Genomic DNA, 13,855 nt, shown 5'->3' with positions numbered 1-13,855 from the left:
ACAAAAAAGGTCACTTTTCAAATTTGGCGCCGCCGTCGCGGCGCTGATGACGTCATCGCGCATGCGCAGTAGCGCCGCGCGCGTCCCGTCGCCATCTTGGATGAGGGCGAGTAGGAGACTGTCGCATCATCAGAGCGCTGCGCTCATGCACAGAGCAGACAGGAAGCGCTGAGAACGGAGGGGAAGCATGGGACAACACAGCCCAGCAAGCCTCAGAGGAAAAAAGGTAGAAAAATGTTTAAAACGATCTGTAAGCATCCATACAATGCATAGAAGGTACATATACAGGCATATAGACAATGAAAAGGCATACAGGAAGAAGGCTAGGCACAAATACCTGAAAAATAGGGAGACCCACTGCCAGACTTTTAAACTCATTTAGAGCTTGTGTGATGCCAGGAATTTTGCCGGGATTTAGCCCCTGAGACCACCAGAGCGGGGATCCCCCCATATAGCTCTATTAGAGACTGTACAGGGGGGACTTCCAAACAGGAGAGGCTGAACCTGCTGGGGCGATAGCGGTAGGAGGCAAGCTGTACGTCCACGTCCTTGTCAGGTGAGGATAAAAAAAGAGAATGATGCCGGGTGTCTCCTCTTCGAATTTATAGCTAACCAATCCTGTCAGGTTGTGGGGGCGGAGTCACAACCCAGTGTGTGCTGCCATGAATGCGTCAGGAAAGTGCAACAATTTTGAAAGAAAAACAATATTTTTTACTATAATAAATATCCCCAAAATATGTTTTTTAAAAAAAAAAAAATCTTCATCCGTTTAGGCCAATATATATTCTTCTACGTATTTTTGGTAAGAATCGCAATAAGCGTGTATTGATTTGTTTGTGCAAAAGTTATAGCGTCTACAAACTATGGATTTATTTATTTATTTTTACTAGTAATGGCGGGGATCTGCAATTTTTATCGGTACTGCAACATTGCGGTGATCAATATAGACACTTTTGACACCTTTTTGGGACTATTGACATTTATGCAGCTATCAGAGCTATAAAAATGCACTGTGCAAATGTCACTGTTGGGGAAGGGGTTAACACTAGGGGGCGATCAATGGGTTAAATGTGTGTTCTAACTGTATGGGGATAGGATTGACTGAGGGAGGAGACTTACTTGGTTGGAACAAACAACATGTCTTTCCTCCTTGACAGAACAGGTATTTGTGTGTTTACACACACATCCCTGTGCTGGCTCTCGTGCCTGCTGGCCACGCGCACAGAGTCCCCCGCTGTGCTGCGGGTACGCGCCTCTGGCTGCTTTAAAGGGAACAACATACCCATATGTGATTATGTCCAGCCGTGACATTCTGCCGACTTTGTATCCACGTGAGCCAGTCGGCAAGCTGTTAATGTTCATATAACTGGCTTCAGGTCTTATGGATTTTATTTTTAATCTCCTATATTCCTACCTAGTTATAGGTTTACTGAAAATGTGATACCAATACATTCATTTGGGCAGTCCATAGGCAACATCATTATTGTGGTTATTTTTTCATATATATTATTTAAAGCAGGCCACTTGCAGTCACCATCAGAAACCCACGTGACAAGATGTAGTGTAAGCATAGAACCACAACTGGACAGAGACATAGTGCTCACCCTGTAACAGGAGGTGGCTGAACAAGTAAAAGCTCAGTGCACTTTGGTTGTTTGAATGGGACTTTTAGGGCAAGCAAACTCATATACAGTACACAAATATAATTAAAAATCCATCTTATTTATTGGTAACACGTTAAAATAAAACCGTATGTTGTGAAATAAAAATCCTAGCTGATATTCTGTTTCACTATCTCAATATTGAGACACATAGAAACCTAGAACAAAAACCTACAGTGCATTGAAAGTCTTCATACCCCCTTGAAATTTTCCACATTTTGTCACGTTACAACCAAAAACGTTAATGCACCAAAACAAAAGTGGCACATAATTGTGAAGTGGATAAAAAATAGTTTTCACTTTTTTACAAATATCTTAAGAGTGGTGTGCATTTGTATTCAGCCCCAGAATCAATACTTTGTAGAACCACCTTTCACTGCAATTACAGCAGCAAGTCTTTTTGGTCTCTACCAGCTTTGTACAGACAGTAAAAAGGTTTGCCCATTCTTTGCAAAATAGCTCAAGCTCTGTCAGTGCACGGAGAGCGTCTGTGAACAGCAATTTTTAATTCTTGCCACAGATTCTCAATTGGATTTAGGTCTGGACTTTGGGCCATTCTAAGACATGGATATGCTTTGATCTAAACTATTCCATTGTATCCCTGGCTGTATGTTTAGGGCTGTTGTCCTGAAATGTGAACCTCCGCCCCAGTAGCAAGTCTTTTGCAGACTGTAACAGGTTTTCTTCTAAGATTGCCCTGTATTTGGCTCCATCCATCTTCCTATCAACTCTGACAAGCTTCCCTGTCCCTGCTGAAGAAAAGCATCCTCCTAATGTGATGCTGCCACCACCATGTTTCACAATGGGGATGTGCAGTGTTAAATTTTCACCCCACATAGCATTTTGCTTTTAAGCCAAAACATTTGAAAATTAAAACCATTTATAGTCACTTCACAATTATGTGCCACTTTGTGTTGGTCTATCATATAAAAAAAAAACAATAAAAAAACATTTACGTTTTTGGTTGGAACATGAATGAATGAATGAATGAAAAACTTATATAGCGCGGCACATGCGAACTGAATCGCCTCTGGGCGCTTGTTGTTAGTGTCTCATGCCTTTCAGAAAAGCAGGGTTTTGATCTGCCTTCTGAAAGACAGGTGGTTTTGCTCCAACCGAATGCTGGTTGGTAAAGCATTCCAAAGCCTGGGGCCCTGGAAAGCAAACCTTCTTTCTCCTTTGGACTTGTATTTGGTTATAGGAACCTTGACCAGATTTTGGTCGGTGGAACGCAGAATGCGGCTGCAATTGTGCGGTTTGATCTTGTCGCATAGATATCTAGGAGCCTTCCCATGGATGCACTTATGTGTCAGGCAGAGTGCTTTGAATGCAATTCTGTCTTTCACTGGCAGCCAGTGAAGGGATCTCAGTGAAGGTGAGATTGATTCCCAAGATTTTTTCCCAGTCACCAGTCTAGCGGCCGTATTCTGTACGACTTGGAGACGAGCGATTTGGTACTTGGGTAGCCCGAGGTAAAGGGCATTTGCATAGTCCAGTCTGGAATTCACGATAGATCCCACCACGACTGCTACGTCTTCTTTGGGAATAAATGGAATCAGTCTGCGTAGTAGGCGCATCAAATGGTGCGCCCCGCTGACTACTGACCCTATTTGTGCGTCCATTGTCATGAAGGTGTCAAACGTGACTCCCAGACTTTTGACTTTGGAGCTAGGGGCGATGATTTGTCCCAGAATGGGAGATGGTGTCCAGTTTGTTGTCGGTGATTTCTTCCGACTGGCATCGAAGATAAAGAGTTCTGTTTTAGCACTATTGAGTTTGAGATAACTCTTAGTCATCCAGTTTTCTATTGAAGAGAGACAATTCTCTAAACTTAGATGATGATCCTTTTTGTGGCAGATGCGAAAATACAACTGCGTGTCGTCTGCATAAGAGTGATAAAGTAGTTCATGGCTACTGATAATATCAAAGAGAGGACGAAGATAGATATTAAACAGCACTGGTGATAAGGGGGATCCTTGGGGGACCCCACATGACACCGTGCGTTTTTCTGACGTGAAGGATCCCAGTTTCACTGTTTGTGATCGGTTTCCTAGAAAAGAGGAGAACCATGGTAAGGCATCTTCTGAGACTCCGGCGACTTCTGTTAGTCGTCTCAGTAGCAATCCATGGTCTACTGTGTCAAAAGCAGCGCTTAGGTCCAGCAGAACCAGGAGAGATGATTCTCCTTCGTCTGCGGCCTCGAGCGCATCGTCCCATATTTTCAGTAAGGCCGTTTCTGTCCCGTGTCCGGGGCGGAACCCGGATTGAAATGGATCGAGTAGGTTGTGGGTGTCCAGATGCTGTTGCAGCTGATTTACCACCACTTTCTCCATTATCTTGGACAGAGCATTTAGACTTGTTATGGGACGGCGGTGAGTTGGGTCCATAGGATCCAAATAAGGTTTTTTCAATATCGGCAGGATTGTGCCCTCTTTCAGCGGGGAAGGCACTATGCCTTCCTTAAATGACTGATTTATAAGCTGCGTGATCGGAGGCGCCAGGATGTCGGCACATTCCTTCAGTAGCTTGGTGGGAATGATGTCATTCGGTGCTGTGCTGTCGCGCAGCAGACCAATGAGTTTTTTTGTTGTATCGATGGAGATGGGTTCCAAAGTGAACTTAGTTGATTGTAGAGGCGTTCGGTCGTTGTTTTGATTGAAGACGGGGCTGAGTGGAGTATTGTTTTGCCGAATACTTACCCGAATTTTCTCAATTTTGTCGATGAAGAAATCCGATAGTTCATTGCAGAACTCTTGGGTGTCTGAAGTGGGGACTTCTAGACATCCAGGATTCATGGTCTGGGTGACCATCCTGAAGAGTTCGCGAGGGCGATTCAGTGCGCTGTTAATCACCCTGGAGAAGTGAAGTTTTTTGGCTTTGAAAATTTCCTTGTGATAGCGCGTAGTTACTGCTTTGTAGATGTTGAGGTGGTCTTCTGACGGGCTTCTTTTCCAGGAGGCTTCCGCCCTTCTGCGCTCTTGCTTCAATATCGACAGTTGGTTATTGAACCAGCTGGACTTATTTTCCCGGCTGCGAAGTTTGCGCTTTGGTGCTGCTAAGTCGGCTGACTGTAGCAGAGCTGCATTCATGGCATCCAAAGTATCTGAGGCTGCTAGCTGAGGAGGAATAGCCCCAATTCGGTTTCCCAGGGTGGATCTGAAGAGTTCCGAGTGGAGCTTCCTCTGAGATCTAGCCCAGTGTATTGTCACCGGCTTGGGTACTTTCCTGACTAATGGAGTTCTGGGGATTATGAAGCTGATTGCATGGTGGTCTGTCCATGGCAAAGGTTCATTTCCCACAATATTAATTTTCAGATTTTGTCTGAAAATTAGGTCGAGTGTGTGACCTGAAGCATGCGTTGGTCCGCGTATAAGTTGTTGAAGTCCCAATCCTTCCAGGTGGTTGATGCAGGCATCCGCGATGGGATCCTGTGAGGAGTTAGCCCACAAATTGAAATCCCCGAGCAGCAAAAGATGATTACCGCTAAGGGTGTAGGTGGAAATGAACTCCGTTAATGCTGAAATCAGCTGCGATTTGGGCCCAGGGGGCCTATAGCAGAGGAGAATATGAACGGTCTCCTGAGAATGAGCTTGAAGTTGAAGCGTAAGGGTTTCCATGAAAGGAAGAGGATTTTGAAGGACCGGTTTAGTGATTGCAATATGCGACTTATGAATCACCGCCAGTCCTCCTCCCCTTTGCCCTATTCTATTTTCCGTTAAGATGCGATAGTTTGCTGGCACCAGTTCTCCGAGAATGGTGTTGCAATCGTCTGACAGCCAACTTTCCGTAATAAAGAGGCAGTCTAGATCGTATTGTAGTAAGAAATCATGGATTTCTGATCGGTGTTTAACTGCTGATCTAGTGTTAAGCAAAGCACATGATATGTGCTTGAGCTGTGTTGAATGATTGAAATATTTGATGATCGATCGATGATCGAACCTCAAAAGTTGATCTGATTTTAAGGTTATTGTGGTGGCGGCAGGCAATGTAGTAGCGAATTGTCTCAGACCCCAAATGGTTTCTGCAGAGTAACGCAACTTAACCATTGCTGCCAGTCACCAAGGGCTGGGGTGCGGGCGTAGGGAGAGAGAGGATTCGAGAATCCTAGCTCAAGGGAAATGGGATTTTATTTTTGGTCCAGAGGAAGGCAAAAAACCCTGGGCAAGCTGGCCAATGTGCTGCGGCAGGGAAAAAATTCCTTCCTGATCCCTAAAGGCGATCGGCTCAAAACCCTGGATCAAAAGACTAACGGCTTGTGGAGGGGAAAAAAGGGGTGTCACTGCTGCTGGGTGTCACTGCTGCTGGGTGTACCAAAATAATGGCTGCCAGGCAAAGCACAGGACCCGGGCTGGGGGGGGGGCTGTCAGCTTGGTAAAAATGCTATTTACCGATAAAGTTGCTGAGCAGGGGGCCTCTGGGGGTGTGGGGGTGAATATCCAGAGCAAACTGTGCTTAGGAATTAAGTGTAAGGAGAAAAAGAGCGGCGCGCCGGTAGGCCGCGGCTGAAGCCGCGGGCTTTCCTAAGGTGCGGCGGCCGCGAGAAGGAGCAGGCCGGCGCGGAGGTGAAAGAACACCCAGAAACGCCGGAAATACACCCAGGGGGGGTGATTTGGGACCACCACAAAGTGGGTGGCCGTGCGGGCGATAGATGCCGGCGAGAGGTAGTATGGAAAGCCGCAGTGTGGGGTCTGTGTGACGGCTGCCCTGATAAGGACGGCCGTCAGTGGATCCCCAGGATGTCAGGCCCTGAGATGCAGGGTCTTACCTGCGGAAGAGAGGAGTCCTCGTGGAGAGCGAGATGCTGGTTCCAGGGAGCTTGTTTCGTGGAGCGTCTAGCCTAGCAGCTGCCTAGCCTCTGACTGCCAGGTCTGGGTGGAAGCAGGCTCGTAACATGAAAAATATTTGGAAAATTTCAAGGGTTATGAGTACTTTTTCAAGGCACTGTATGTTTTTGTAGGAGACTTGCCCGATGCATTTTGAAATCTTTTCTTTAGGAGCTGGAAGTAAATTGTGTAGGCAAAAAGCACATGCCGTAAAGCCACCCATATCTACATACAGTTGTGCTCATAAGTTTACATACCCTAGCAGAATTTATGATTTCTTGGCCATTCTCAGAATATGAATAACAAACTGTTCTTTCACTCATAGTTATTGTTTGGCTGAAGCCATTTATTTTCAATCAACTGTGTATATCAAAATATTGAAAAATATTCATGATTGCTGCAGATTGTGTAGTGGGAAAGCTTAAAAGTGTATAAAGTGAATATCAATCTGTGAAATCTCGTGAAATAAAGTAGTGTAACCAAAATGGTGTTCTCACTTCACTTGAAAGGTGCAAATAACAGTGCAGCGCTACAAAAAAATAATAAAAGTAACTAAAAATGGCAAACATGCATATTGCTGAAAGTTTATATATAGTATCTGTGACTGATTGAAATTCAATACATCAACCGTGTAAAAATCCAAAATGCTCTCCTCCACCAGTCTGACAGGCTGCTCACCTGGTAAACACTTTCCTCCTTCAAATCGCTTATTCCCGTGGAATATACACCCTGATCTTTTACCAGATATGATGGATATGCAAAAGAAGGAAGGCAGAATCTAGTGCTCTCTGTTTAAAATGTTTAATAATATATAAAAAAAGGTAAAACATTGACTTCTTCAGTAGGGATGAAGCTAAAGACGTACATCTGCTGTGTATATATATATACTCCTTGATTTCCTTAACACACATGGGCGGCTAATCGGGCCTTCCCTTAATTGCTCCCGTAGGAAGTAGTCACTAATACATCTACACGGGGACATCATATGAGAAGGAAAAATGCAGTTTAAAACAAAAATTCAAGTGTTTACAAAAACCGAAGCATGCATATCCACTGAATCACATCACAGCCACCCTTTTACATTGCTTTTGTCTATTGGAGTTGGGAAATATCAAACATAAGTAATGGCCTAACTACTTGCTGACAGCCGGATTTGCTCCCCTGTGCGAATCGCCATAGCTGTACGGTGGCCGCTACCAGAGCACGTTTTGCGATTCGGCACTGTGTCGCTTTAACTGACAATTGCGCGGTCGTGCGACATGGCTCCCAAACAAAATTGGCGTCCTTTTTCCCCCACAAATAGAGCTTTCTTTTGGTGGTATTTTATCACCTCTGCAGTTTTTATTTTTTGCGCTATAAACAAAAATAGAGCAACAATTTTGAAAAAAAGCTATTTTTTACTATAATAAATATCCCCCCAAAAAATATCTAAAAATTTATTTTTCCTCAGTTTAGGCCGATAAGTATTCAACATATTTTTGGTAAAAAAAATTGCAATAAGCGTTTGGCTCGCACAAAAGTTATAGCATCTAAAAAATAGGTGATAGTTTTATAGCATTTTTTAACATCAGACACTTTTGACGCCCTTTTGGGGCCATTGTCATTGATACAGTGATCAGTGCTATAAAAATGGGGGGCTAAGAATGTGTTAAGTATGTCCTAGGGAGTAATTCTAACTGTTAGGGGGTGTGGCTACGAGTGACACATCACTGATCGCTGTTCCCAATGAGAGGGAACAAGACTATCAATAACATGTCACTAGGAAGAACGGGGAGATGTGTTTACACTGACATCTCCCTGTTCTTCAGCTCTGTGACCCGATTGCGGGACACTCGCAGACATAGTCTGTGGGCAAGGTCACGGAGATCACGGCAGGGTATTTAAAGAGACGTACCTGTATGCCCATTTCCCTGTCCATGCCATTCTGTCGATGTATATGTGTGTGCACTGGTCCTTAAGTGGTTAAGGGGTATGAGGGGCGCACATCCCCACCGTGTGATGTCGGAGCAAATGCGTGTAGCCTGGGGCCAGCGATCGCTCCTGAGAGAGCCAGAACGGGGATCTGTTAATGTAAACGGACAGATCCCCGTTCTGACAGGGGAGGGAGAGATCTGCTGTTCCTAGTGATCAGGAAAAGCTATCTCCTCTCCTTCTCCAGTCAGTACACTGCCCCCACAGTTAGAAACACCTCCCTAGGGAACACTTGACCCCTTGATCGCCCCTAGTGTTAACCCCCTGGCAGTGACATTGATACAGTAATTCGTGGCTATATTTAGCTCTGATTGCTGTATAAATGTCAATGGTTCCAAAAAAGTGTCCGATCTGTCTGCCGCAATGTCAGTTCCACAAAAAATCTTTACTAGTCATTACTAGTAAAACAAAATTATAATAATAAAAATACCATAAATCTATTCGCTATTTTGTAGATGCTATAACTTTTGCGCAAACCAATCAATATACGCTTATTGTGTTTTTATTTTTATTTTTTTCTACCTTCTTAAACTGTACATTGTAGTCCAAAATGATTTTATACTCAAAAGAACGACTATAGCCTCTATGGCCATCCTGTAGAAGCGATTGTCTGTCCATTTCAAATACTTTATTCTGATATGCTTCTAGGTGACGGATCCTGCGTATTGACGTTACATCGTGGCCATCTTGAGACTTATTGTTTTTGAAATGTGTTTTCAGCTTAAGCGATTTTGAAGGAGGAAAGTGATTACCAGCACCACGCCAGCCCTCTCAATTATCTCCAGAGGGGAACACTGCTTATTTGACTTGGTTGTGAGGTGAACAGCCTGTGAGACTGGTGGAGGAGAGCACAAGAATTTGGGATTTTTGCGCCGTTGATGTATTGATTCTTTTAATTCACTTCAATCAGTCACAGATACTATATATGAACTTTCAGCAATATAGGTTTATTGATTAAAATTTTTAGTTACACTTTTATTATTTATTTGTTTTGTTTAACACAGCACTGTCTAATGATTATTTCATCAAAAACCTAAAAACCATATGGCGCTATCTTTCGATTGTTATGCGAAAATGGGGTGATTGATATAAATATTAAGATGGTGGAAACAGAATTTTATTTCACAACACTTGCCGACCAAGCCTTTTCTGGCACTTTTTGGTTGCAAGTTTAAATCTGTATTTTTTGCTAGAAAAATATATATTGGGGGTTCTACGTATTTATGTGTGTATACATGTATAATTTTTTTTTTTTTTGCAGAGTCCCTAGAGAATAAAATGGCGACAGGTCTAGCCCTAAAATGTTTACTCTCGCTCCAACGTTTATGGCGATTCCTCATGTGTGATGCGAGCACGGAGGAATAGAGCGCTTTACTTTTTTTTTTTTTTTTTTACACTGTCCCTTTAATTTTATATATATATTTTTTTTTTTTTTTTTTTACCACTTTTATTCATATTACAAGGAATGTGAACATCCATTGTAATAAAAGTAAGAGATGACAAGATAATAAAAAAAAGAAAAACAAATTGATCTTGGGCTTTAAAAAATAAAGATTCTGCCCTGGAACAGAAGTGACGTTATGTCGCTCTGGTCCTCCAAGACCATAGAGGCGTTGAGAGACTCTCTGGGGACCTCTATGGCCAGCTGCACGACCCGTCTGATTGTTTCTCGGGTTCACCGGTAAAAACAGTAAGCACGTGAAACGGTGTGGGGATTGGGGGGTGTGGACGTCCCCTCCCGCTGCTTCTGAAAGCGATCTGGCAGTTAATTGCTGCTTCGACCACTTTCACGAGAAAGCCAGTTGCCGGCTGAAAATAAATACCTGGATTATGGCTAATGGCTTCAGCCATAACCCCAGTAAACCACTTGCCATCCGCAACATGTTCATTTTGCAGTTGGCAAGTGTTTTTAACTATAATGGTGTATACAAGTTTGCATGCCTTAAAGTGACTTTTTCTTAACTAAAAGTATTTACAAACATGTTACCTGCTCTGTGCAATGGTTTTGCACAGAATGGCCACAAACCGCCTCCTCTCGTGTCTCCTGCCAGCGCTCCTGGCCCCGCCTCCTTTGAGTGCTCCATAGGAAGCTGCTTGATCCCGAGTCAAGCTGTATGTGTCTATTGACACACACAGGGGGAGGGGGAGATTTTACAGAGTTGGTACAAACCTACTCCCTCCGTACAGATAGACTCCTCCCCAGAAAAGAATGACCCCCCCTAACATTCCTAAACCCCACTCCCAGCCTACATCGACGACAGCACAGTCCAGGCATGGGATGAGCTCAGGCATGTTTGCTTACTAGTCCAAACCAGCCTGAGCTATCCCACTAGAATACTGTCACTGCAGACCACCAATGATAAGTGGCTGAAGCATTTCCTGCCCTGCCACTTCATATATACACGCCACTTGGTAAACATGCAGCTGCCGGCCAGGGAAAGCCTTGACTGCCTATGATTGGCGGTCTGCAGCTTCCTGGCGGGATAAATCATGTGGGTTTGGACTAGTATTCAAACATCAAACAAATTTAAATTATTGCACTATCACAGAAATCAAGTGAATAGTGCATGAATGAAAATAAGAGATAAGAATATATATATATGTGTATATAAAGTCAAGCTGCAACTTCCTGTGAGATACACACAATTTACAACTTTCAATATTAAGTTGCGCTAAACTTCTATATAAAAAATGTATCTGTGCAGTTAAAAAAATTGATTAATTATCACTAAATATTGTCCTTTAAAATTAAAGAGAATTTCCAATGTGAAGCCGACAATGCACCCAGGAATTGTGATAAGAAAGGATGCGACTTCCACCTCTACACACACTGCCGCTTACTGAATACAAATGATCTCCTATTATGGGAGATCACACATGCTTTAAGCTTAATACCCAGCCCGGGCCTTTAATGAGCAAAGCAATGGTCCCAGCGTCTTCCTAGGTATTGTCCCTCAGAGGTACATATTGCCATTAATAGATAAAAAGTATTGCACTTACAATCAGACGAAAATAAAATACAGCATAAACTCTGAGCTGGCCGGCTCGCCCTCGAATGCAGCCTGACACTCCGGGATCTGCGTGAGTGCGGTGACATCAGCACACCGCTCACCTACGCGTTTTGTCAGAACTGACGGCCATACGTGAGCTCTAGTATACACCCCACTATCCCAAGTACCGAACTCTCAATGCAGAACCTGGTGCAGTGTTACTTTAAGGTGAGTACAAAGGACAAGGGGGCACTCTTTATGTCTGGTAGAAAGAACGATTTAACCTCCACATACAGAGAGGATTTTTCACAATAAGACCTGTGAAATTCTAAAATTGTTGATCTGGGGAATATCTGATTGACTTGGGGGATCAGAAACAATTTTTTCCTTTGCTGGAGCAAATCTAAGCTTTAAGGCTACTTTTACACTGGGGCCGCCGAACATTAGCAATAAAGCATTGCTCATTTTAGCTGTGCTTTTAACTTCCGCTAGCAGCCGAAGAAGGGGTTAAAAGCGCCAGTGTTTTGGCGCTTTCGAAGCACTGCCCATTTATTTCAATGGGCAGGGTGTTTTGGGAGCGCTCCCAAACCACCCCAAAGATGCTGCTTGCAGGACTTTTCGTAACGTCATGCAAGCGCACTGCCCATGGGTGAAAAGTCACACTGAAATGAATAGGAGGCGGTTTTCAAGGGTTATTTTGGAGGCCTGAAAACGGCCTCAATGTGAAGCCAGCCTATATCTTTTTTTTTTTTTTTTTTTTTTTTTTTTTTTTGCCTTCCTCTGGGTCAACTGTAAGTATAGAGTTTTTTTATTGGTTGAACTAGATGGACATCTTTTTTTTCAACATGATAAACTATGTAAATTTAACCCCAAAGGCTCAATAGATAGTTTTTCCTCAGCAGACAAACCATGAAACAACTTCCCTCGGGAGACTGCAGAAACCATTTTACCTAGGAAGTCTGGGTCTGTTTTAAACGGACCTCGCATGAAATAAATAATGGCTGGGTTGCACCTCCTTAAATTGACACAGATCAGGGGTATCTGATGTTCTACAGGGGTATATTTATTTAAAAAAATATTTCTTTAGTGTGCATTCATTTGTAGTCTATACATTGAAACCGTGTAGTCTATAGCAGTGTTTCTCAACTCCAGTCCTCAAGGCGCACCAACAGGTCATGTTTTCAGGATTTCCCTCAGATGAAATGGCTGTGGTAATTACTAAGGCAGTGAAACTGATTAAATCCCCTGTGCAAAATAATGGAAAGCCTTAAAACATGACCTGTTGGGGCGCCTTGAGGACTGGAGTTGAGAAACACTGGTCTATCGAGTGCATGTGCATCTAGTAGCTTATTACACTGGGTCTAAAATGTTCGGTCATGCTCAACAAAGTGTTAATTATGGTAACCAAAGATACAGGTATATCGGTCAAATTAAGAGATGACCGATTTGTGTTTTGAAAAATATTTGTATGCAGTACTTGGCAAACCTGTTTATGGGTAATTCATGAGGAGAAAGGCTTACTATCAGAAAAGCTTGGACTGGATGAAAGCTACCAGTATGTTTGTTACTTGTCAAGTTGTAGTTCAAGATGAAAAATGGAATCTCGCACTGAAACTATTTTTGTGAATATCATAAATAATATAAAGCTGAGCTGCTCTCTAAAATTACAGTGGGGTGTAATTGAACAATTGGGTGAGAAATAAGAGGCGCTAGCACATATGTTGCATACCAATAAATTAATAAAAAAGTGACCATTAGATAATGAGTGAAAATAAGATAAGGTGATCCCACGCCAGCGATGGAGCCTGTAGAGCGTGCGTTCCAGCTCTCTGGGAGGAGAGCCAGCGGGACCAGGAAGTACGTCAAACGTGTGTGACCTGTATCACCTCTCTCCTTACACTCACTACACGCCTTCAACCTCAGTGCCAGGGCAAGGCACCCCTTCAAGTAAGATTCCATTTGGCGTTGTAATTTTGTTTTTATTTCAAAATAAAACGGTATTATTCTATGGCGGTTTTTTCTTTTTCTTGAATGCTTCATGTGGTGTGGATTGTGGCGGTATCGAGACTACAAGAATATAGCCTGAAATTAAATCTTTACAATTTGACCTCTTTTTAGTTAAAGCGGTCAACATCTTGCGGTAAGGTGCCATCCATGAGCACTTTTGGTGATTTTTCTTGCTTTGGTGAAGGTGGAAATCTTTAATCAAGTTGTATCATCTTTCAAGTAGCTGCTACTCATCTACTTCACTTATGGACTTTTTTGCACAATAATCAATCATTTATTCACAACTTATGTGTTTCCCCAAGTGGGGGCTGTCACTTATAATTGTATTCATTTGATTGTTTGTTTCATCTTATTTTCACTCATTATCTAATGGTCACTTTTTTATTAATTTATTGGTATGCAA

This window comes from Rana temporaria, chromosome 2 (genome assembly GCF_905171775.1).
Source record: "Rana temporaria chromosome 2, aRanTem1.1, whole genome shotgun sequence".
NCBI lineage: Eukaryota > Metazoa > Chordata > Amphibia > Anura > Ranidae > Rana > Rana temporaria.
Note: the sequence above shows the minus strand (reverse complement) of the source record.